This window comes from Chelmon rostratus, chromosome 4, assembly GCF_017976325.1.
Source record: "Chelmon rostratus isolate fCheRos1 chromosome 4, fCheRos1.pri, whole genome shotgun sequence".
Lineage (NCBI taxonomy): Eukaryota > Metazoa > Chordata > Actinopteri > Chaetodontiformes > Chaetodontidae > Chelmon > Chelmon rostratus.
The window spans coordinates 11,236,437-11,262,906 of record NC_055661.1 but is presented as its reverse complement, the minus strand read 5'-3'; the positions used below and the strand labels follow the sequence as shown (position 1 = coordinate 11,262,906).

At 43.0% G+C, this 26,470-nt stretch overlaps 1 long non-coding RNA gene and 1 other non-coding gene across 2 annotated transcripts in view; one reads left to right on the top strand and one right to left on the bottom strand.

Moving 5' to 3' along the window:
* Positions 1–26,075, bottom strand: part of LOC121605925 — a 32,053-nt gene extending 5,978 nt beyond the window's left edge. Inside the window, exons 1-2 of the long non-coding RNA XR_006006809.1 lie at positions 25,943–26,075; positions 7,088–7,182 (exon numbers count right to left, since the gene is read on the bottom strand). This is a non-coding gene — a long non-coding RNA (uncharacterized LOC121605925). The remainder of the gene's footprint in view (positions 1–7,087; positions 7,183–25,942) is intronic.
* trnaa-ugc lies at positions 422–493 on the top strand. The gene has a single exon. It is a non-coding gene; the product is annotated as a tRNA-Ala (tRNA).
* Positions 26,076–26,470: the final 395 nt, after the last annotated feature.

The following is a 26,470-nucleotide window of genomic DNA, read 5'->3' as shown; positions in this document are numbered from 1 at the left end:
CTGCAGAAAAACAGCGCAGGTTAAAATAATCATGATTACGAGAAGAAACAGAGCAGGAAGGATTGTGATGTCTGAGCAGGAGACTAGGATTTATGTCCGGTCTCCTTTAAACTGCATTGGTTTTTTATTTAACCATGAAGATGATTTTTCTTCAAGCATAACCGAGTCATTTCCATTGCATGAACTTGAAAAATGCAATATAAATGGGGCAGTGAATTAGCATACGCTCACACAGGTCACTTCAGAATGTGCAGATGAACTTTTCTTGTGCCTTGAAAACAGTTTTTTAAACGAGTGCTTCCTGGAAGTGGAAGGTTGCACGGAGCTGAGCTCTTACACTGTTGAGTGGTTTGTGGTACAGCCTGACCAATAATGAATTTTTGAGGCAAATACTACTATACAATATTTCAGAGATATGGAAGGGGATGTAGCTCAGTGGTAGAGTGCATGCTTTGCATGTATGAGGCCCCGGGTTCAATCCCTGGCATCTCCAGTGGCTTCCTTTGAGGGAAACTGTGGCCTAGAGGTTGGAGAAGTGGCTTTGATTTTTAAAGGTCGCCGGTTCGATTCCCCCACCAGACTGGCAGAAAATTTGGGTGTGGTGGAGTATCCCCTCCCCCTCCATTAGCCAACTGATGTGCCCTTGAGCAAGGCACTTAACCCTCCCTGGGCGCCTGATGCGGCAGCCCACTGCTCCTGCATGTTGCATGTGTGTGTTTCAAAACAGTGATGGGTGAAATGCAGAAAAGATTTTCCCAGTTTGGGATCAATAAAGTAAATAAAATAAAATAAAAAAACATATCATTGGATTTTTTTCTTTACATAAACACATAACTTGACTATGACTAAGATATGGACCCGTGATGGACGGGACATTTACGTTTGAAAAATCCACTTATTAGCGCTGACTTCATCTGGACACTCGGTTTTCATTAGTTTTATACAAAACTTGTATAATAAGCAACATTCAGCTCTCTTCTGTCTTGGGTGTAGATGCATTAAAAAGAACAAATATTGATTAGAGAAACTTTCAGTGCAGCTCCTTCCAAATTTTTTTGGGAAATTCACATTTTATAAGTTAACTGAACTGCAGATTTTTTTCAGTGGAGAAACTAAAATTTACATGTCTCACTCCCTCTGAGCGGAAACAGACTGGTAGCCATCTACTTCACAAATAAGTGACACATGATTTCTATTTATTTGTATTATTTGTATTTTTTCTCTGTTTGCATAATAGGCATCCTGAGATAAATTATTCCCTTTTGTCACACTCCCCCACCAACACACAAATCCCTCTGCACTCTCGCCATTTCAACAACAAGGCAACAAAACAACAGGGAGGAAATGAAGAGCTGAGCTGAGAAAACAACACCTGCTTCCCATCACTTATAGAGGGGGAGGTAGAGAGAGCGGGAGAGGGGAGGCTGAGAGGGCTGAGAGGAATGGGACGGGGGAAAGGTCTGATGGAGGGTGCGAGGATAACAGCGAGAAAGGCGTGAACAGCTGGGCCAGGGCACTGAGAGGGAGGACACGCAGGGAAGGGTGAGTAAAGCCGAGAGGAGGTGAGGAAGGGAGGGGGATAGCTGGAGAGAAGAGAGCAAGAAAGAGGGAGGGAGGGGAGCACTGAGCAACTGAGAGAGACTGATTAGTACTGTATGAAATAAGACACATCCATCTACAGCTGAGCAGCGCGCACATGCGAACATGCATTGCATCCAGCACATGCATTTTCCACACACACACACACACACACACACACACACACACACGCACTCTATATGAGCGTACTGCAAATTAAGGTCGTCAGAATAGATGAATGACACAAACATGGCAGCTGGGTTTTGTATATTTGTGCTCTCAGTGTCAGTGTGTGTTTATTTAAGATGGGTGCACTGAGGAGAATCACAAGCATTGTTCTCACACTTAAATCTGTATGTCTATAGGTCGTGTGTGTGTGTGTGTGTGTGTGTGTGTGTGTGTGTGTGTGTATTTTAGTTTCTCCACTGAGGTAGCAATAAAGCACTCTGTTCTTTTAAAATCACGTTTTCAGACTGGTGACTGTCCCTTTTGTAATAGTTATTGTTAATGGCTTCAGCGAGTGAAAGCTTTGAAAATGAATTGGCAGATGTAAGAGAAATCAAAGAACACAATAAAAGTTCGGATTTGAGAAACGCTTAACAAGATTTTCACGCAACAATGCAGATTAGGTTGATGCCTTTGAGTAAAAGGCCATTTCAGGACTAATAACTCCATTCAGTTCGATTTATAGGCTGCTAAAAGTGATGAAATATTCCCCTGAGGTTGACAGAGGACCAGGATATTAATAAAACTGTTTGGTGAATTATTATCTCTCCTTTCTTTCTTTTATCATCATCTTTTCTTTATCGCTGTGAAATAGCCTGATCCCTGCATCTCTGACAACAGATAAAATAAATTGCCTTCGTTCCCTCTCTATGGGAACGTGTGACGTGCAATAAATTTAGCTTGTCGGAGGGTTGAGCACAAAAACACGTTGGGTGTAATTCGCTGAAGGCCATATTCGAAAGATTTCGGCTTCATTTATTTATGCACGCACGGACAGTTTACCGGAGAGACGGGGAAGACAGCTGAGACGTAATAAAGGATGAGACTGAATCTACACTGTTTCTCTGTTCATCTCTTCTGTTCTAAAGCATCATCCCTTGCCTCCAAGTCATTTCTCTGTAAATGACTGACTCCAGCTTCTCCTTTTTTAGACTTCTTACATAATAAATTAAATATCTCTACATTTTAGAACAACGAAAAAACAAGTAATTTAAAAATGCCAGCTTGAGCTTTGGGAGGCTGTGATTGTGTGCCACGCTCCTCTATTCTGGATTTGTGTGAGATGTTTTGTCCCTGCAGAAGTGTCCGTCTCCTCTCTCCTCCTCTACAAGAGCATTGTGTTAAAGACAAACTGTGGCTTATGTGAAATTAAATATCCTGTTTTTTTGAGCGCAGGGAAGCTAAAGCAGCACACTGACGACACAACAGGAGGACATTCAGAGAATGACAAGGCGTGAACGCAGAACAATGCCAGGCGATAGACTGACAGGCGAAGTGCAAGAGGTCTCAGTTCGGGACAGAAGAGCTATCGTTGCTGTGGTAACTAGCATCGCTCCTCCTGACCAGACCCAAAAGGGAGACGGAGAGAGCAGAGTTATTCCGTAGACGCCTTTCGTTAAAACCGAAATAGAAACAGTGGAGGGAGGTGAGACAGATGTCATTAAGGAGAGAGGAGAGTGGCAGTGAGCAGGAGAGCAGAGAGGACGGGAGGGAGGAAATATTGAACTGTTGCTCTCGCTGGCTGAGATTCAACCCTCAGCTTCCAAGCTCTTTAATTGGAGAATGAACAGCTGTTCAGTTTGACCTGCGCTCCCTGTAAATACGAGCTCAACTGCCAGAGTGGGAGAAACAGAGGGAGAGAGAGAGTGACAGGCAAGAGATGGAGGCTGAGAGAAGAGAGAGAGAACTGACAGGAGAGGCAGCGAGAGAGTTAAGAGTCAGAAGGAAGGAAAAAATCCAGAAAAGTACGAGAGGAGACAACAAGGGCCTTCCAGGACCGGTACATGTTACAAACATGATCTGTTCTTGTTTTCTCATGAGCCACTTCTAAGGTTAAGGTCTGGTTAGGTTTAGGCAAAAAACCTGCTAGGCTGAAATAAATAAATAAATACATTTAAAAAAGGCTAGCAGTTTCCGCTCACCTCCATTCTTTATAATAAGGTAGTGACTTCAGCTCTGTATGTAACCTACAGATATGAGAGTGGTATTAATCTTGTGAACGAGTGTGTTTCGGAAAATGATGCATTACTGTGATAACGTAGGGAAGGATTGGGTCAAAGTTAACAGCGGGTATGACTACATCAGGCTGCGCTGATCCTGACACACAACAGAGACAATCTGTACAATCCTCCTCAGCAGGTTAACACAAACATGGGTTGTGGTTAGTTTACTTAAAAAAAACAGCACATATAAAATGAACAAGAACTGTGAGATACTAACAGTTGCAGAATTTCATACTTAGTTTTGTAATAATTGCTAAAGAGGTCTGCTTCTTGCATATTCTGGTCAATAAATTTCAAGATAATGGTGATAATATTTGGTCAGCGTAATTAAAAAAAGCCCTCATATAACAGTGATATTGTACAATATTTTTATGCTTTTCAAGCTCATAACATTTAGATAATATCAGACTTTATATGATGTATCTGCGCACACCCTGGTTTAGCAAAACCCTTTGAATTCCAGTGTAAAATAATAATGCAGTATTAATATTTACTGAACTACAGTGAAGGTAATGAGGTTAAATTAAAGCTATGACCTCAGATCTATATCTCAGAGAGTGTAAACTGACTTGATGAGCGTAACGTGTGAACAGGCACACTTCTCTGCGAACCCTAAATAGCAATGCGACCAAGTCAAGGCACCTGTAATTGTGTGTGCGCCTGTGGAGGTAAGCATGGAAGCGCAAATAGAGATGCAGAGTCACATACAAGTGGTGGTGTGCATTCAAGAGCGCTCGCATGGACGAGCACTGAAGCACGCCCACACACACGAGCAGAGACGGAGAGTCAGAGGTTATCCGATCAGAGCTGTGATCTGCATGGGAATGAGGTCATTAGGTCTGTGGGGCACAGAGACATCTATCTGTCCACCCCTCCGCACACCACAGTCCAATAACACACACACACACAAACACCACACGGCAGACAGCAGTCAGTCCGATCCCTGCGCATGCTGAATCCTAATCGCCTGCACAGCGTCGTTCACTGTACACAAATAACCAACAACACACCAAACTAAGTGGATCCAAACACAATCCTCATGATGGGACAAATCATTCATGCAAGCACTCGTTGACATATCTGCACACACAACACTCAAATCTAATCCCAGCTAAGCATCACTAGCTGAACCTAATCCTTTCTCTTATAGCTGGAATCCAATAACAGAGTCCTACCGCAACACACCTAACCTCACTGATTCAGGGAAAACTTAACGCCTTCGCCGAAACTGTAAATACACAGGCATTATCGTACGCGGCTATAACAAGCTCATGACAAAGAAGGTATGAATTCTTGGTTTGGTCATGAGAAAACCATGCTAGGAGCCTTTACACGAGCAAATCACAGCTTCTAGAAGTTATTAACAAGGTGTGGAGCCATCTACTGGTCGTTCAAAGCAATGTGACTGAGTGGTTTGTAGAATATGATTATGAAAAAAACATTTGCTTTATAAATAATGACATTTAGAGTATAAGATCACAGAATATATCTTTATATTAAAGGTATAATGTGTAACAACTGACCACCTTTCATAAATGGGGTGCAGCATATCGCCAGAGTAACCGCTAACTGCTGCTCACTATACTCTTTGCTAGTTAGCTTAGTTAGCCGTGTAGGCGCCTGCCCTGAACGAGGGGGATTGCTGGTGTTTACACCGTGGCGGACAGAACCGGGCTCAGTAGCCTCCCAAAGATCACGGCCGGATCAGGACCAAAATCAGCCTCTGAGACCGAAAGAGGCCCGGTGACCAAGTCAACAAAGCGTGGCAGGCCCAGCGCTCCCAGCTGGGCACGAAGCCGTGCAAAGAAAAGAACAAGACCACGTCACAGATGCAACATCACAGAGCAGCTCCCGGTGGAGTCAAGGCGCTAGAGAAAGAAAGAACTTCAAATAAAGGAAAAAGCACACAATGTTCAAACTTACATGGAGAGTGGAAGAGACAGAAAGAGACTGATTAATGCACACCCACAGCTCCAGCTATGGATTATTTGAGCAATGGTACCAAACACCCACAGCCGCTGTAAAGTGCACCTGCATGTTTCTGTCCATGCAGAGAGAGCGCACGCTGTGAATGTCCAGATACCATGAACATCAGCTGTCCTAACGTCATCTCCAGCAAATGAATGCAAATTGATTTGCAAAAGCAAGGTGGCTTAAGTTACCATGCTGATGGAGGGTCGTGGAGGGTCGTCAGAAGTAGACGGTTGTTAAAAGCACTCGACTTTGACACTGCAGCCTTGAGTTTTTGTGCCATCTTATACATCCAATCAAGATATAATATAATATATAATGCAGCAGAACCAGGAGTATAATCTTTTCATTCCACACATTCTTCTTCCTTGTCAAAACTGGGGCCTAAATTACAGGGCTTCAGACAGGGGTGGGCAGAACACCAGCCACCAGTGTCATGTTCTGCCACAGCAAGGATTTTATAATGCTGTTATAACCAGATTTCACGCTTTTTTTGTGATGACAAAAGCGCTACGTTTTCACTAAAACGAATTCGACGCATCAGATAATATGTTGCTGAAACACTTACCCGTCCACATGCATACATTTACTGTAAACCGGTAGCCGTGATCAGTGGGAGATAAAGTTAAGATATAGGGGCAGGATGTGTTGCGCTTAGGTGCAAAAGGCTACGCACAACATGTTCAAACACCAACCTGTAGTCAGAACGCAGGGACAAGAGAGGAATATTACGGACGGAATCGAGACAGCGGAGCAAGACGGGGAGCTATAGTGCTAACAAAAGAGAAAGTTTGTGCAAAACAGACATGACAAAGGAGGAGAGAGCCAGCCAAAGCATATAAAAGATCTGTCAAAACACAGCAAGACTAACAAGGAGAGGAGCGACTGAGGACATTCAAAGAAGAAAGTAAACTGTATCCTCTGTGCGTGTAAAGACTCTTTATCTCTGCAATTTCCTCTGACCTGCCACACAACTTACACAAGAAACTACTACTGCTTTTGTCCGTTGAAAACTCTTGAATTCACCCTAATTGTTCATTATCCAGACTGTTCCAACATAAGTCTGTCTCTGTCTCTCTCAGTCATGGGTTTTTCTGTCTGCTGGCTGTGTTTTTGTCTCATTTTCTCTCTCTGTTGTTGAAAAGATGGATTTGTGTGAGGATGTGTTTAGGTAGCTTTCTACCTGAGCACTAATGAGGGCTCTTTCTTTACAAGGTCAACATTTTAAGCACAATATGATCAAAGCCCATCTCCAGTGATGTCTCTGCTATATGCAGCCTGTTATGTAGAGCTGGTGAGATGTGACTTACATTGTTGGGAGACACCGTGAGAACACTCCTGCTCTTCCTCATGTTTCCTCGAGTATCTCCCTCGCTGTCCAACCACGGCACCTTCACATGTACACCTGGAAAACACATACACAAATCATTTTGTATATTGTGTTGTCTTGTGATTCTGTTGAAAGGAGCTGCAATGAAAACTGTTGACAGTGAGGTAAGTGGATTATCTCGAGTAATTGAACATTGTTCCTGGGCAGAAAAACTGCTGTTGTGTTTTTCAATTTCCACTTTTTCATAGCCAGACGAGTGGGTACAACATTTTTATTGTACTTTTTTATTGTACAGTTATTTCCCAGCCCAAGTGTTACCTCCTTTTGGCGTATTCCTGCAACCTTCCCACCATTTTTGGCAACACAAAGTAATTTAAAAGCACACAAATGTACACACAGTTCCCCGTACATCAACACTGAATTTATGAAAGTGCCTTTTTCACTCATTTTGGTTTGTCTCCCTATGAGGGAAAGTACAGCAAAGCATTCAAAACAGAACAGCCTTGCCTTCATTATTGCTCCACTGAGGGGCATTCTGAAAGTGATAGATCAACACGATAACACTGCTGTATGGCACACTGAAATCCCCCATGATGCACCGCTTTGTGATGATGTGCAAGATATTCTTAAAGGCCCCATAAAAATAACAGACTGATAGAGAGGCTGGCAAGCTGGCAACATGATCGCTCCCTTGTTGAAGTGGTTTTTTTTTTGTTTTTCCCTCATGCTCCTTCCTACGAGTCAGTCAGCGTCAAGAAAAGATGGTTCATGTAGAAAAAATACCAGCACTTATTTCATCAGGGCAATTTATCAGGGTTTGACTTGAGCTGCTACGTTGGTAGTTTGAGGGTAATTAGATTAGCATAGATTTGTGTATAAGTATGGGTAAAAACAGAGGAAAAATCTGTATTAATAACAACAATAAAAATCATTGTTTACACACCCCTTATAAAAGCCATCTTACAAAGTGCAACACTAATAAAGTAGTGGAACCAAAAGTTAATACCTGGACCTTCTGGTAGTATAACATAAAAAGAAAAAAAGAGACAGTCCAGGTAAAATCATGAAGAAAATCATGAAAAAACCTTGAAAAATTTGGTTAAAAAAGTATGTTTTACAAAGCCTCAGCCTAATTTCAAAGGTGTCCCAGAGCCTCAGGGCCGTGACTATACTGGCTCAGTCAGTTTTAAGATGGGACTGAGGAACGGACAAAACGCTTCTGTCCAAGGATCTTAAGCTACGTACAGGGCTTATACGGGACTGAAAGGTTGGAAGTGAAAAAGCAAGGCCATGAGGAGTCTTTAAAGTAATCAATAAGATCTTAAATTAAACCCTAAAACATAAAGAGAGCTGGTGTACGGAGGAGAAAGATGAGATGAGCTCATGGATCTTAGTTCTGGCAGCTGAGTATATACGCACGTCTACTACAAATATAATGTAAACGTGGGGCTCCAACTTACAATTCATTTGATTATGAATTCATCTGCAGACCATTTTCTCACTTAATTCACTGTTTTGTTGATAGGATGTCAGAAAACAGACAACAGTCAATGTTCAATTTCTGGTGACTGGTAATCAAGTCATTGGTTAACCAATTAATCGACTTATTGTTGCAGCCCTGTGTAAATGCTTGTAACCATCAGAGAATGAAAAACAACACCTTAAAGGCAACATGAACAACCGATAAACACATTTTCATCACACACTGGTGCCTAAAACAAATGTTTCTAGTTTGTGAGGAACTTTGTGGTCTTTAAAGGTTTTCTGTGCGTTTGTTGTGTATTGTTGGGTCATTGTTCTGAACTGCGACAGGAGGTTAAATGTCAGGGCAGTTAAAATTACTACCAGCTACCTGGATGCACGAATTCAACTGTCAGTGATGTGACAACAGGAGACGTGCTGGAACGTTCTCTTGCGGCAGTAAAACAAAGACGGCAGATCCCATGTGGTGCATTCATGCTAACTTACAACCCACTCCAACAAACAGATGTAGCTGCAGCTCTGAAAATCGAGATAGATGGAAAAGAAGACAAGAAAAGCAAAAAGAGACCTTCGGTTATGCCAGCTTTACAACCAAACATGTTTTCCCATTTGCTGAAGAAGGACAGGCTCCATATTGCTGATCTGCTTTGAATAATGGCTAAATTACACTCCTGCAGAGCTGAAACACTTACTTGATTAATCATTTATTTGATCCACGTAAAATTAATTAGATAGCTGATTAATTGTGAAAGTCATTTTAATATGTCCTTTGTCTTGTGTTACAGTGAGCCGTATATCTTTGTTTGTTGCACCGTTGGTTCAACAAAAGTAAGACATTTGAAGACATCACCTCGGTCGATGGGAAGCTGTGGTGATGTTGGAAACTGAAGAATTAAAAAATAAATCAGCAGATTAACTGCAGCCCCAGACTCCTGCCTTTTGTGATCACAGCCTGAGCATCAGAGTTAATATGAATAATGATACAAAGCATAAAGGCTGCTGAATAAAGTAAACTACACATCATACAGATTGTACTGACAAGCAAGTCAGACAGTTTTTGCAGACTTCATGAAATCATTGCACATCACAGTTTTCCCTACAAACGTCTACAAAAAAAGACCCCCCCCCCCCCTTCCCAACGAAGCAGCTGCAGGCAGAGGTGAGGAAACAGCCAGCAGAGATGACAGTTTAAAGAATAAGAGAGTCTGTCACATGTGAATGCTACAGACCTACATGAGCTGTCTGCCTGAACTGGGTCACGCAAATGAATACTTATTATGAACAACAGCGCGGCCTTTTATCTGATTTTCTTGCTAATAGCCCCAAATTACAGTCACAGTCTCTGCTTTAACCCATCATTTTAAACATCATATGTTATGGAATATTATACAACCTTAGGTCAAAAACACTCTCTGACTACTGGGTACATATGTAAAAAAAACACATACACACATGCATCACACCATCTCTTTCACAACACACACTGATTAGTGCCACCATGTGTCCCTCGGCTCTTCATCTCATGTTTTCAAGTAATCTCACAAATCTTTATTAGTTTTCTCTCTTGCCACGGCAAATTACACTTTTTCCTTTCCTGATTTTTTCCTCTCAATGACAGTGCTAATGAAAAAGTGGGCGAATGAAACCTGAAGCAGTCTTAATGGCTCAGCACACTTTAATTCCCTCCACCCCACCCAACCCTACTCCAACTAATCATTCAAAAGCAGCAGACAAGATTGACTCCACAGCCACTGAGCCTCCCTCTCTAATGAGCCAAATCAGGCACTCGTTAAAAGGTTTCAAGAACTCATATGTTCCTCCTGTGACCCAAGATCCAGGTCTTTTTTTCCCCCCTTCATTGTGAGGAGAGAGGGGGAGGACGCTGAGGAGCATCAGCAGCAGTAAAGAGTAATACTGAGCAAGGGCCTGACGGTGAAAGAAGATGAAAGAGACTGTTTGGGGGAAGAAATGAGATGAGGAGGGTTTCAGAGAATGATACGAAGATGGAGACGGAGAACGGCAGAGAGAGCTACAAGCAAGCAGGTCAAAGAGGATTTGAAGAAATAAAGAGAAAAGGCTGGAGGTTAAAGAAAGACGGATTGGAGGATGAGTTTGAAAGCAGATGAAATAAGAGGGAGAGTCAGAGAGAATCAGCAAGGAAGACTAGATGAGGTCTTTGGAAACCACGGAAACAACTAGTGCAGCTCTCTCCAAATGCACCTACCAGCACCTCTAAAGCTCACTAATTAACACATTACATCTCGATCTGATGGAAAACAGTGAATCGTCATGTTTACACCTTGTCTACAAGTGACTCTACAAGCAAACTGCTACTTTAAGCTGTATGCAAACAGGTTAGTGTTGCTGTTTGGAGATGAAATAAATATCCTGTTGCATGATAAGAAATGAAATGCTAGAGGACGGTTCACGTCCTTGAAGCAGATGAACACCACTTGAACACCACCACCACGTCACCGAAACGCAGTGACTGGAAAGCAGCCACTGTAGCAGAGCACAGAGCGTCCCTCCATCTGTCTGGAAAGAGTTTCTGGCGGGAGACTTTCTCCACAATATTTTGTTTGCCAATTGTTGGGCTCATTAAGCTGAATGACATAAATGAGCTATTTCATTAAAAATGCCTCCAATATACATTTCATGAAGGAAATTATCTGTGGCAAGGCGTCTCTGTGGGGATGATAATCAGTTATCATCATTAGCAGATAATTAGCGCGTACACTAATTCTGCGTTTCGGAGCAGAACAGAAAATTGTGCTCGACGCACAGATGTAGACGGCAGTTTATGAACAGAGATTAGTGCTGGAACCTCAGGGGACGACGCATAATGGTCCGGACAAGGACTGTGTGCGTGTGTGTGTGCGTGTGTGTGTGTGTGTGTGTGTGTGTGTTCTGGGGTATCCTAATAAACCTTACTTCTGCCTAATCAACAGCATTAAGGCAGACAGGTGTGAAGACAGGTCAGCCGAGCGCAAACGCATGCATGTGTTAGCAGCTGTCTGCAGCGCACAGAGCGCTGTCGGGGTGTGTATGTGTACACTTAATGGCTTGGTAATAACCTGCCAGTCACACACCCACCAGCAGTCAGAATGAACCATCACTGTTGAGTTAAAGCACACCCTCGTTCTCTTCAATGAGGACGCTGTGTGCGTCACTTTTAAGCGTCCCCTGGAAACACTTTCTGTGTTTTGTGCATTTGGTTGTGTTTTCTAATTTTTGCAGGATTTGTACTAAATGCTGCAGCGGTTTGGTGAAGACGTTTTCTTAATTTGCTTGTGTTTTGTCTATTTGCATGAGTTTTCAGAAGGTGCAGTGCATTGAGCTCTCAGGGCCACCGTAGAGTTGTTGGAAATCTTTATCTTGGCGACAAACCCACACATTAAAGACTCTGAAGGTAAACTGTGATAATGGGACTGCTGTGTTTGCATGAATATTCATGATCTCATATTTAGGAGGATTTGCATTCTTAAAGTGTTTACGAGTATTTCTCTCATAATTATTGTGTGCATTGATTGTTTTCTAATCACAGTACAAAGGTACTGCATTGTCAAAACTAAACAGTGGTAAGAGAATAACATCACTTCCTAACTGGAAGCAATGTGAACAAGAGAGCAAACATCAGATTGTTTCGGTTTTTCCTAATGAGGATGCTCTAACCTGCTCTTTGCGTCACTGAGCAGGCTAAGCGACGTGTCACTTCTTCAAAAAATCGTTCATCCTGCTTCTAGTTCTGCAAGGTTTCGTGAACTTGCTCCACCTCCGACCACCCTTCCCCTCCAGTCATCAGTCAACATGGATGACGAGACACAAACCGATGAGGCTGAGAAGTGTCTTACATGATCCAAAGCAGCATTTTTATAAAGGAGATCCTCAAAAAGGAAATTGAGAGCTGTTGAGAGTTACAAGGAAGTAAACTGTCCTCCTGCTACATAGAAATAAGGCTGAAAAAATGTAAGTCACCATAGCAAATGTTAGCTTAACATTATCCATTTGCATCAATCACAAGCGGTAACTCCTCACGTTGCGACGTATATCTGGACAACTTTTCTTTCGCGAGAGTTCGCTCGCTCGCTGTATGTAAGGAAGCGTGTAAAGAAACAACAATAAATAAGGCTGATTAACAGATTACTGCTCTTACCCTTGTCAAAGGCAAGTGTGACAAACTTTTCAGGCGTAGTCTGACTGTTTACTGGCAGGTGTGCCTAATATAAATGGCTGCTACCATGTGCAGTACTGTTTACTATTCACTGCGTAACCCAGGGAGCAGCTTTTTTCAGTCCGGCTTGATTATAAAGGTAAATACTTTGTCTCCAAGCCATCAGACAGGCAATGGATCACATACAGTAATACCTGTAAACTCAGCCCATTCCCCAGTCTGTACTGCAGGGATTTAATTTCAAATGTCGCGCAGGGAGACACGTTCAGGCAGGCGTCATGGCAAAATGTGACAAGCCGTCTTGTCACATCTCATCTTGTGCCTCTCGCACAAACACTCGGGTTCACAGGCAACAGCATCATTGGAAGGTGTCTTCAACAGAGCGTGTCATGTATCAGCCTAATAGAGCACAGATAACAAGCACTCTGCCTGCCTGCCTGTTCTGCTCTGTTCTGTTGACTGAGTGGTGCAGTGGGACACTTGACAGAGGAAGGGAAACGGGATCAGAGCAGCTGGCTGTCTCCCTCTCAGGCTTCCCATCCTCTGGTCCACCTTTCTGCCACCTGGCTTTAAGTAAGAGCCTGAACTGCTCGTCGTCACCTCTTTTGGGCGTGTTCTGCCTTTTGCTTTTTGTTAGTTTAACTCAAGGAGTTACAAGCTTGAGTATAACGCGGTGATCCATGGGACGGATCAATATGTGACTGTCAGTCTGGAAAGGCTGAAAGGCTCAGATGGCCCAGAGAAAATAGTGGAAAGATGGAAATGAAGGGAAATCAAATGCTGCAGGAACACAGCAGTATCATCCAGCTCGTCTGTATCCATTCACTGATTCCCTCTGTCATGCTCTTGCGTCATGCCGGCAGATGAAAGGCACGCAACAAAAAATACGAAGAAAAAATAATGTGTGGACAAAGCCAACCATAACAAAATGAAAAACAGGGATCTCTCGGTCACATTTTCTGCCCCATCCTAATCAGAGTCCTGTAAGATTTTGGATTTGCCGTCACTGAGTCCAATCCATTATCCATTTCTATTTTATTACTTGTAATTGTTTCCCTGCATAATACAGCTGCACAGTGCAGAGCTGCTTTCCGTCATCCAGTGCCACGACAGGCCATACATTTCAAAGATTATACTGAGGACATTTTATTTTATTAAACGCTACCGCCAGAGACAAGAGGGGAGAGGGAATGGCGAACAACGACCATTCAGTACACATTCAGAGCCAGCCACTCGTTATTTTTTCACCCTCTACCTATTAAATAAGGCTGTCAGTTTGAACAAAGCAAGAGTGCCCTCGTCTTTACATGAAGAATATGCATATACTGCACAGCACTGGTAAATTTATGGTAAGAATTATCTATTCATAGCAGCACAGTTATGAAGTTGCATAACTAGCTCAGTGTTATATTCTAGAGACTGTATTTCAGCGGTGGTCTACTACTGTAACTGAAGGAGAATATCAACAGCTGGGCAACATTTCATTATGTCTTTATAGGGATAGCTCAGTTTGTTTGTTTCTGAGACACCGGCTAGAAGTAACACTGATGCATGGACTTAGGCTAAAGCTGTTGCCATCCTGTGTTCAGTCAGGTAGAATAAAAAACAATCATTGTAAACTGCTACATGGCACTGAAAAGAGAGTTTAATCATCAACAATTTGATAATACAACAGTATTTTTACTGCATTTTCTTCTCAGACCTCAGCATCATACATCATTACATGCTGTGTAAATGAGGGTTGAAACTCTCTCTAACTTTGGAGCTCAGATTGATTTGAAATACTTTGCCAACCAACCCCAGTAGCTCCAGCTCCAGTTTGAGAGGCTGCTGGTTCTCCGTCCACAGAATGTGGAGGAGCCCAACACGATCTTCATTCATCGTTATCGCTACTAATCAGCGCCTCATACCATTTAATGTTAAAAAGTTGGAGCTATCCCTTTAACAGTTTTCAGACATTTCAGCCACTGGTTCAGTCAAACAGTCGCAGAAAGTTGCAGTCTCACAGTTGCACCAAATAATCATTTTTGGAGTCAGGGGACAGAATTTATTATGACAATTTACTGACTGCAGAAACGCAATTTTATTTTCATTCTTCCAGACCTGGAAGAAAAGCAATTTATATAAATTGTTTTATGATTTCAATCCACTTTATCCACCACTGGTTCCCCTGCACTGATCCAGTTTAAAGCACAAAGATTTTCTGTAGGGTACTTACATAACGCACATACACATTTGGTCTTTTCTGTGGTGGACCAGACAAAGGTGACGTATTTTCTATCTTTTTGTCTTTTGCGTTTTCTTTCGATGCATTGTCTGATGAGGGCATTGAGGCCGGTAGTCTGCTTTTTAACACGGCTAAACAGTCACGGGATCATGGAGTAGAAGGGCAGCACTGTCTGACGGGAGCCTTTCAGGGCTTTTAAAAAGTGACTGATGATTTCCTGCCGAGCTTTGATGCATACAGATGGAAACACGAGAACCACCTCAGATGTTTCAAACTGAGACACAGAAGCAGCCTTTCAAGTTAAAAATGCCTCAACTCGAGCAAAAGATTTGCTCCATGACTCTTTTTCATTAGTGTGCGGATTCATGAGCAGAAATGGAGTTTATTAACTGAAGTTTCAAGGTTTTATAGTGTGTGAGAGTAGTGTGTGTAGTTGCATGTGTGATAGGCTCAGGCACCTACTTCAGTATAATACTTGCACTTGCACATTAGCACTGAAGTGGAAGTCACTACAAAGACTAATTAAGGGTCAACAGCACTAATTTTCTGGCCTCGCAATGGAGGACTCTATTTTTTGCATATTAATATGTTTCTGTTGTAAGGAGACATCTTGGCATGTCTGTGAATTTGTGAGTTTGTGGCCCCAAGCTGCTGCTGCAGTGCAGCTATTGATCCGGCTGCTTCGGCTGAGGTCACAGGGGCATATCAGCTACTACATGAGACCTTGTGTTTTCTCTGGATTCACACATAAAAAAGGAAACTTCTGCTGATTAATTTTCTGTCAGATGGAGGCTTTCATTCCAAGGAGAACAACAGAAACAATCATTTCAGCGTGCGTACCTAAACAAGCGATGTTTGGTGACGTTTTTGTAGAGCAACAAGGTTTGCGAAGGAACAAGGTCAGGATGGACGAATGGGTCGATAAAACACTGGATGCTAAAGTATAGTCATGGAAAAGCAGCTTCTGCACACACCTCCTCTGTGGCTGCGTAACTTCAACCACCATGATAAAGCCAATCACTGTTAACTACTGATGGGTGATTAACAAATTAAGTTGCCTTTCTGAATTTCCAGAATTGCACAATAACAAACTGGCCTCATATCAAGAGCAAACAAGATATTTCCTTGGTGAATTATCAGCGACTTGTAACAGTTTTGGAAGGCACAGACAAATGATGCTGATCCGCCGACAGAAGCATCACATCAGAAAACTCTGACTGTGTCGTTCTAGAGGACTCGAACAATGTATTTTCTGGTTAATTTGGAGGACCTGCTGGTCTTATGGCACCTCTGGTGTTCTTCCCAGTCAAAAGACACGCAGCTCAGGTGAACTGGAGAATCTGAATCAGCCATAAATACAAACACAAGCGTGTTTGTCTGCCTGTGTGCATTTCAACAACAAGCAGCCAGTAAACAGCACAAACGTGCCCATATTAAATAAGTCCTTTAAAACATTTTGTTCCAAATTCTGCCAACCTACGAAGACAAAGATTTTTTTTCTCTTGCAAGAACTCCTGACACACTGAATATGCTCCATGATGGAGAGATATTTCTAAAACTGTGTTACCACATCATTGTGCAGCCTACAGGCCCTGAAAGCCTCCCACATGAGAGTAGAGGAGAAAAATCACAGATCGAGAGGTCAGAGAGTGGAAATAGATTCATTGCTCCCACGTTTTCTACAACTGTGGTTTTTCACCTTTTTTTTTTCTTCAAAACTCACGTTTACTAAGTCACGGCAGCACAGGACTAATACTGAAAAAAGAGACTGCTGGCCTTCAAGTACACATTATTTATCTTATCCTCTCGCAAAGCTGAAAATTAAGCAGGCTCCATGACAGGCGACATTAAATCATATTCTAAACTCAGCCCTGCTCTCGTGTTAATTCTAGGTCCTGAACCAGCAGCTGTTGAGAAGCTTCTCATTGAGACCAATGATGACGAGTTTATCTGCTGGCTCCTGTCCACTCTGTCTGTCCTCGCAGAGGTCATCAGGGTGAGGCAGAGAACTGGTGCTCAGGGAGCTCCTAATGAGCAAAGTCTCTGTTTTTATCTGCGTTTCTCTTTCAGCCGCTCCCGCCTCCCTTTTCACACCCATGACGTGAATGCTGCCATTACACACACACACAGCCTTGTTTCTCCTAGCAACCCCTACTTGACTAAGTCTTAGGGAAATCAGCTGTAAAAAGTAAGTGCTTTCTCATAAGTTCTTGTTGAGACAATTAAGAAAACGTGATTAGCGTCCCTCTTTTATTCGCTCCCACAAGCAGTGTCGTTCTAATGAAGGGTGGGCAGCCGGGGAGGGGGGCTGCACTCTCGTTGAGCATGCACTGGAGGGCATAAACACTCGCAGCAGGGACTCTGCACCAACTGTGTTCATTATTAGAACAAGTGTTTTATAAAAAACAATTGAGGCAGAAGAAGTGAGGAAGGGTTTATTTCTAACAAACACAGAAGCAGGTGGACAGAAGCAGGTGGACAGCAGCAACGTGTGTGTGTGTGTGTGTGTGTGTGTGTGTGTGCGTTGGGAGAAGGTACATATATGCCTGAAAGCTTTTGCTTTTACTGTATTTTATTGGTTGTATTCTTTTATGATTATTTATATTTTATTATATGTTCACAAGATTGCATTTTTTTAGACTTAATGATTATGGATTTTATTTTATTGGACATTAAGAAGAAAATGTACGTGTTTTTACTGTATTTTATTTCTTTAAGTATTATTTTTTTATTCACATAATAATCTTCGTATACATTTTTCCTGTTTGTGCGAATTAATCCCATTGTTGTACTGGTTTGTCAGTGAAAGTATGAAACAGAAACCCCAAAGAAAGGCTAATCATAGCATCGTGTTTGCACTTGCACTGCTCCACTTCCCTCTCCATACACGTCCTTTCAGCTGCTCAATACTACAGTACACCATTTTCACACACAATCCGTCTGACATCACACATGCGATCAACTGGCGTTCGACGCGGTCATAACCAGACTCCTGTCACGAGTTAATCCCCTCGTTGTTTCTATTCACAGCTGTAGCTCCATGCAAAGAGTTACAACAGAGCAAATATGCAGACAAGATATGCTGCTGGAAAGAGTTGTGGACTTGCATTGTTTAGGAAGTTTTCACGGTGGAAATAACAAGGTGCAGGTGCATTTCTTTCTTTTGGTGTCTTTATTAAGAGCTAATCAATCTATTTATTTGCTAACACAGGTTCATATAAAATATGCAGCGACCTGCAGGATGCAAACGTGTTCAAATGCATGTGTGACTGAGCAGAAATGAAGCATAGCTGAAGTTCAGAAATCAAGCTCAGGACGCCTTCTAGCTTCACTGGCTGATGGCTCAGCTGATCTCTGACCAGCCCACACCAGCTGACAGCTCAGCTGATTCTCTGCTTCACACTCAAACAGGGCGCCCTATTTAAGCTGTCCAGGCCTGCTTACCCCCGCTGCTTCCTCTGCACGACATTTAAAACCCACCTCCACCCCGGCTCCACCTTGTGCTATGTCTGACTTGATCAATGTCATTGCCGTTGCCACTGATGCCTGCTCTGATCTGTTTCCTGGGGGTCTTTGCTGCTGATCTCTGTGCTCCAGCCGTTCCACGTAGGCACATGGAAGAACAGAGGGGTGCTCTGTCTGTTTGCTTCGGGCTTTTCACGTAAGCGCGTGGAAGAGCGCTGTATCAATACATATTCTGACTGAATTAGAGCTGGTTGGCTTGAGGACTGAGAGGGAAAATCCTACAATTTCTCTATGATAACCCCACTGTGACCTTCTCATACCAAAGGCGAGCAGTGTCAGGCTGTCGTCAACATGTTTACTCACTGAGATCAACAAACACAGGTTTCTATCACTGTGTCAGTCCAGAAGGGTTCAAAACTGTAGGCTTTCAGACTGTTGCAGTTCACCAGAGTATTGATCACTGAGGTATTACATCAAGTAAGAGGTGAATATTGAGTGGCTGCCAGATCAATTAGAGCCCCCTTGCCAGGATGCACTGATCACCTTCTTGACACAAACATATTGCGCAATCTGACTTTTCAGAGCAGGAAAACCTCGAGGATAATCAATAACTTTAGCGATGGTTCTGTTACATTTAGCTGTGGTAGCGATTTGTGTTTAGCGTGAATTAGCAAGTGCTAGCATGCTAATATGCTAAACTAACATGGTGAACATTAAACTTGCTAAACATCAAGCGTGTTGGCATAATGATGTTATAGGATTTAGCTCAAAGCACGGCAGCGTCTAAGTGCATAAATCAATCATACACCTGTGTTGGGTCCTGTGGGACTGAACAAAAAAGATGGCGAGCCAGACAAAGAAGGAGCATTAAGCCCCTTTGGCACCTCAAACTCTACTCATTCTGCCTCAGATTATACTTTGTGTGGAAAGCACAAACACAGACTCCAGGTGCACCCAGAAAATAACAACCCAAACCTCCTACAGAGATGATAGGGGGGCAGACGGAGGTCATACTGGAATTAAAATTGGGAAATGTTTTGAGGAAGATAAATTTGGGGCTTGTTTGAAAAGCAGTCTGTCCAGTATTTGTCCATTTTTTAGATTCATGTGCTTTGTTGATGTCTGAAACACTTCGCTGGAAAATTGCATCTTCAAATTGAAGGCAGCGCTCGAAAGATCTGTGTTCACCCAAACTGCGTCTGTATTATGTCCCTCAGCAGTGTATCTTACACAGAAATCCTCAATCAATCAGTTTTAGGGGCCCTCTTCTCTTGAACATGAAGACACGAGCGGACTGCTTGGCATGTTAATTACTCTCAATTATCTGGCTCATCTCTTCTCGCTATTCATCTCTGTCAGCTCAGGCGTAGTGAGGGTAATACTCTTTCAGAGTCAGTGAGTATGAGGAGGGACAGGTCCTTTTGCTTATTCACTGATTAAATCAATAATCAAGACTATTATGAGACACATAAGAACACCATCAAGAGTCAGAGAGAGAGAGACAGATGAGCAGCGAGAACGACAGAGAGAGTGAGACAAATAAAAAGAGGGAAAGCTGAAAAGAATTCAGTTAACACAAGACTAGATGGGTGCCTATACTGTATGATAAACATGGACCACCCACAGTTTTCTTGCAATGAAATAATAGTAGAAAGGCTAGTAAGCAGCCTTTGGATAGGACAACAAAGCAGGTATTGACAGCTGCAGCCTTTTAAATGGGTCAAAAGAAGACACATTTCCCAGAACACACCGCTCTGTGCTGGCTGTATGGGATGGGGGTTGCAGAGTTTAGTACGGCCTCCTTCAGGTGGACAAATCAAACTCTCACCTAAAAATTAAACAACATGAGGTGAGATCCAGCACATCCCAGATCCAGACTTAGACAGCCACAGCGTGCACAACGACTGCGAAATCTTCAGCTGCTGACGAAGGACTGTGATTTGACTAAAAGCTCTCGAACAGCCACTAAACGGACCTTGTGGTGACAATGGTTTGTCAACAACTGTTTCCAAGGTCAAGAGTGAACTGAGAACTTCAGCTTTTTCCAGATAGATTGACTTTCATTCAGACTCATAGGTCCATATCAGCATAAAAATCTGAAGAAATACAAGGACAACAACAAATATAACAAATAATAATCAAGGCAGCTCACAAGTCCACAGTGATTAAAACACATACAGATGTCTGATATCTCAGAAACAAGACGAGTACCCTGTGTCAGTTTGTGCAGGCTCAGTTAAGACCGTTATGACTACATCTGTTAAATCAGTTAATCCACACAGAAATTTGTATGCAAAATTCTTCAACATGGCATGAAAGGTGGGAACATGACTAGTCATAAACATATGACTTGCTCCCGTCCATCTTGGGAGCTCGAGCAAGACTCTGAATGCATCATTAAACGCTGCCTGAAGCTGTTTCTTTTTTGCTTTACAATAACCGAACCACAAGTGGGCAACATACAGTTTGCAACAGCGGCGCTGCGCATCGTCGTCGAGAAGACAGTTCTTTGAGTAAATACAGAAACTAAACTCTGTTAAATGCTGCAATCGTATAAATGTAAACAAAATAGCAAACTTACTACAGGCCTGCAACAGCTACAGATACAGGATACAGATTCACAGGTTGCTGTCAGGGTGCAAAGAGAATTCGAACAGACATAAGATAAAATTCCTCCAAAACACAATACCGACTCTAGCTTTAAGGTATTGACAAGTTAATGATAAATGGGAATACTTCAGTCCGCTCTGTACTTGACAACAGAACCCAATTATCATGAAATGTGCTCACACTATCACTGTTGTAATTATAGCAGCCTGACAACCTCTTACTCCCCATTTCTTTCTCAAACTAATGCGTGCACGTACACACACAGCTGTCTCTGCTGCTCCTGTTTCCCACCATTATATTTCAATTCCATTTGGCCTATAGAGCTGTGGGCATTATCCTGCCATGTCTCTATCGACCAGACAAGCGAAAGCCCACTTAAACTTGCCCGCTGAAGATGATACAATGATGGCTAGATGGCCAGAGATTTCTAAATGGATACTGCAGGACGAGGAGGAACAAAGGTCTGCCGTTAAACTAAATGACAGGAAACACGTGGGGATGACATGGTCTTAGGCCAAAGTGGGAAAGTGGATTGCCCGCCTCAATCGTGCTGTCACTGTTTGCACAAAACAACTATTAACTACAATTAACAGCAAAAACTATGCAGGAGGCAGCAAATAAACCAGTCTGAACAATCCAAAAGTCGGCTTGCTGAGAATATGTGTCACCTGCACTCAACGTAATAAGCGGCTCTTCTAACATTTCCATTAGAAATCCCTATTAAATGTGCTTGAGACATACTGCAGACACAGACAACCTAATGAATGAAAAGCGTTGGCAGACCTTTGGAGAATTAACTGCCAGTGATATCATCCTAGTTTATTGATTTTATCAATTTCATCGTTGTCTATATGCTTTGGACTTGTGCCCAGCTCAAACAATTTTATTTTTAGACCAATTTTATCTAGATTTACTTTGCTTTTTACCTCTATAGACCTGAATCTGTACTAAATTAGCTATTTAGGTATGCAAAACTTTGAATTTGGAAGAGTGGAAAGGCTTAATTGTAAGGTGATGGTAACAAACAAACACAATAGTTCCATTAAATCCATGATACTGCATACAGTAAAAGCCCAGACAGACCTCCAACTAGAGACAACACTGATGCACACCAGCAGCAGGCATATTATGCTTGCAAAACACAAGCACTTCCAGAATTATGTACATGTAAACAAGTCTAATATGTTCACCCTGTAAATTCCCAAAAAGAGGGATAATTGGTTGTTGGCATGCTCCACATTTGCCTGTTTTCATTTGATTTTTCGACCAGCTCTCTGTGTGAGGATATTTAGCAGATGCATCTTCTGTCTGGGGGATCTGCCAAGAGTATTTAATCAACTTCCAAAAAAGCCAGGACAAATATAGTTATGGTGTCACTCAAGAAAAGAGAATAGCAGTATAAATAGCTTTTAAATAACATAAACTGACTTGAACCACTCTGTATTTACCTGCAAAAAAAAAAAACACAAGCCAACATGTAGCACACACTGTCATCACCAAGAGGCTAAGAAACTGACCTGACCTTTGATCACATCACAGACGAGAGCAGAATGGAGCTCTGAGTTGCACATTCAACTAATCCATCTTGCAATTAAAACGGCAGGATGGTGGGACTGGCTGAGTGGCAGGCAGATATTGGGGGCAGGGGCTGCACAGAAAGAACATGGTATTTAATGAGAGATGAATATCACATGTTTGAAAGCAGGCGTGGCAGCCTCCTGACCCCAGAGCAATGCAACGCCAGGCCTGACTAAAAACTTAATGTGAACTGAGTGAAAAACACATGTTCCACCTCGAACTCAACAACACGCGATGAGGTAGAGCAACTGCTCCTGGAGACTGTCCTCTACAGCCAACAGCGTAAATATATACCTCTGAGGTGTGAAAATATACAGTTGTGAAACAGGGTCTTGTTGTGGAAGACCAAATGCAGTCAGCAAATCTTCAGCGGGTGCGGTGCCACAACACTGTGCGGTTCCCAGGTGCAGCACACAGCTGAAGGAGTGCAAAGTAAGGTGTTACCAAAAAGGTACATACATACAGTGAAACAAGCACATCTTCCTAGATAAAAAAGTCCCCTCTCATTTCCAACTTTGCAGCGGCTGCTCATGATTCCACGTCTTTCACTGAGGCCTGATAAGCATTTTCATAAATCATTTCGAGTGGGATGTGTGATTGATGATTGACAGTCTTCTCCTTTACTCCTGACACCACCACTAACCCTTCCTACGCCTGAATGGAGGAACCAACCTCTCACTGATCCAAGAATGGTCTTTATGATTTTGAAACCGTGGAAAGCAAAGAAACGTCTAACCACTCGATGCTATTGATGAGCACACCGGGGACTTTAAAAAGGTCATGCGGGGCTCCCTGCTGGCTTAGGGGTTCAGGCATCGACCATGAACTGTATCTGGATCTGCCCTTGCCAGGGAATTTCCTCTTCCCTTATTTCCTTTCATCTCTGTACTGTAAATGCCCCTAATAATACTAATAATATAAATATAAGAGAAATGGGACATTGCAAAAGCAACACCTGCAGCAGTTTGAAAGGCGGTTCACGAGGTTTGTGCGTCTCATGATCCCTTGAGTCACATAAGGACTCAATAACTGCTCTGACATAGATGAGTCAGGCCAAAGCGCTTCTCAGTGGATGTTCGTCAGATTTAAATCTCACAACAAAAAAGGGATCTCAAAAGGTGTAGCCTGGCTTTGTGAGGCCATTCGCTGACTGCTGCTGCTGCTGCTGCTTCCTATCTACTGTACAGAAGGTGATTCATGACACTAGTAATGGGTCAGCTAGCCCCAGTGGAATTGGATTGTAGTGCCCAGACCTAATCAAACAGTCACCTCTGGAGTTACTGTAAGTGTGCACCGACTTACTCTGGGTTAAATTTCTCCTGCGCCCCCACCCCGACAGTACGCTGTCTCTCTCGCCAGCTACACAATGAAAAATACAAAAAAGGTGAGTGTACGGGCCGGTATTGATTATGCTGGTAAAATAATCAATACATAAATAAAACATCTGAGAGACCACCACCACCAGGTTTTCATCAGCGTCTGAAAAGCTGATTTCGCTTTAATTATGAGAACAGAATGGCAATGCACCCACTTACTGGGTGAATGTGCAGTACATAAGCAGGCTAATTGGTTGGCATGCACGCACAGTGTTAAATTACAGAATGTGTGATTACTGCAATAAAAAAATGTTTAATGTGCATGCACAGCCCACTGTGTAACCCACATCAGCACCACACACACTTTTTAATGCAATCAAAGTGCCCACATTATAGAGTGCTCAATTACAATCCCAAAGGGGGTCAGTGTGTAACCAATTTCAGCCCCATAATGATGCCAATTTGTGAACAGCACAAGTCAATCTTGACAGTCAGTATTAGATGCCATTCCTCACGTGCTGCAGGACTGAACACCCGCTGCCTCTCCACTAAGAGCTCTGCTCACGGATCAATGGGTTTCCACATTTCCACATGGAGCGTAAGCCAACAGATCGATAGACCCTGAGTTTGGGATGGAATGACCGGTATGGAGGAATAATGTCACACGTAGTTCTCACATCCACTGAGGGACCGACAGCGAGACAAAGAAAGAGGCTGAGGGCTGAAGATGTGGAACGCATGTGAGCAAAGCTGGAGGATTCAGAGGTAGCTGAGTCGAAGGCACGAGGGAAGGCGAGCGAGGAAGCATGGAGAGAGTATCAGAACATGTGCAGAATCAGAAAGACACAGGGTGACAAAAACAGAGAGAGCTGCTGGAGAGAGGAAATACGCCTGCCAGTTAGTCAATCAGCAGAGTGTGTTTGTTCACAGTTTCCTTCACAGAGCAGGACACCCTGCTGGTTTGGATCTGTCACAACTGGGAGTCCCCACACTGCCGCTCCAACATGCGAGGAATTCCCAGTGTACCAAGTCTCCTTTCCAGTTCATGATCTGAATAAATTGTCAGCCCACCAAGCTCTTATTTACAAACTCAATAAATGCAAATGATGTGACAACACGAGGCCACCTCAGCGGACACAGGCCGAGACCGATCTGTCGGAAAGGTCTGTCAAAAAATCTGAAATGCCATTGTACATGAAGCCACCGTGAGTCAGGACGGCACGGGAGGAAAAGCTGCTCTCTGCAAGAGCGGAAATCAAGTCGGTGAGCTCAGCGACGTGTTGAAATCTCTCTATGTTTGGGAAAAAAAGGGGAAGGGATTTAATCCTTATGTAAAAATGGAAAATTGAGTCGACTCACTCACAAACTCACAAACTCTAGGATGTGGGTTCTGATAAATGCACCTCATTTAGATAACAACACAATCCACTTGTTTAAAGCAGGTCAGGTCAACACCATCAGGCTGCATCCATCTCCTGCTGGGACTAATGAGCACTTTCCTGCAAGGTACCTAGGCAGTTGTGGATCACACTTACAGTGTAACACTGCTGATGGAAATATGACCCCAACACTTCTAATAAAAATCGATGGCACTTATACAGCTGAGCAGGTGTGTTATATCTTAGAGCCCAGCCAAGACTACACACCTTCATCCAATTAAAAATTAAAAGGCAACATGCTACATAGCCGACCCAGTGAAAGGTGCGCGGTAAATTAATGGCATTAAATGGTAAAATGCCTGAAAGTGATCTGTATGCTTTCAGTGGACTCCTTTGACAGTGTGAAGCCTTGGGATAGGCTGAACTCAGTGTATTTCACAGTGACAGGAGCCAAACAAAGCCAACCAAAATATTGTCCACATCTCCAAAATCCCATTTCCATTCAGCGCTGCTCTCCACTGTTGCGTTTAGGGCCAAATCACAACCTCGTCTAGCACATGAAAATGTAATTGCACAAGGTAAAATCTAAATGAAGCTTCTTGATTACCTCGTCTTCTCCACCGCTCATCCACACGTGGGGGACAAAGGGAATCCCGACGCCTTGTGCGCGATGTTTACGGACCGGAGAGAGCAGCTGTCACCACACCAAAAAACATGTCTTTCATTCCCTATCAGCGATTATTTTCGCCATCCTCTGTTGGGATATGCTCCCTCCACAGCTGTCCCCAACAAACAAGGTGATCCAGTCTCCTTCGCTGTTTGTTTGTTTGTTTTTTCTTCTATTCACATGATCTTAGGTTGTTTGCTTGCCCACTTTTTCCCCAGATTAAAACATAAGTGAAACAAAAGTGGTGCGTTCACGAAACCGGCTCCTGTTCGTTGCATCCCGTTGTGCCGTTCACGGGCTTCCTCCTCACTGCGAGGTGCTTCGGCTTGGGGTGGGGGGTGGAAGGCTTTCGCGTATGAAATGTATCAGAAACTCGGTATTCCCCTCCGACCAGTCCTCCCCACCTCCCTCCCTCCTCCCTCAGCAGACGAGGAGCGTGGACCAATTGGGAGGCAGAGAGAGAGGAGA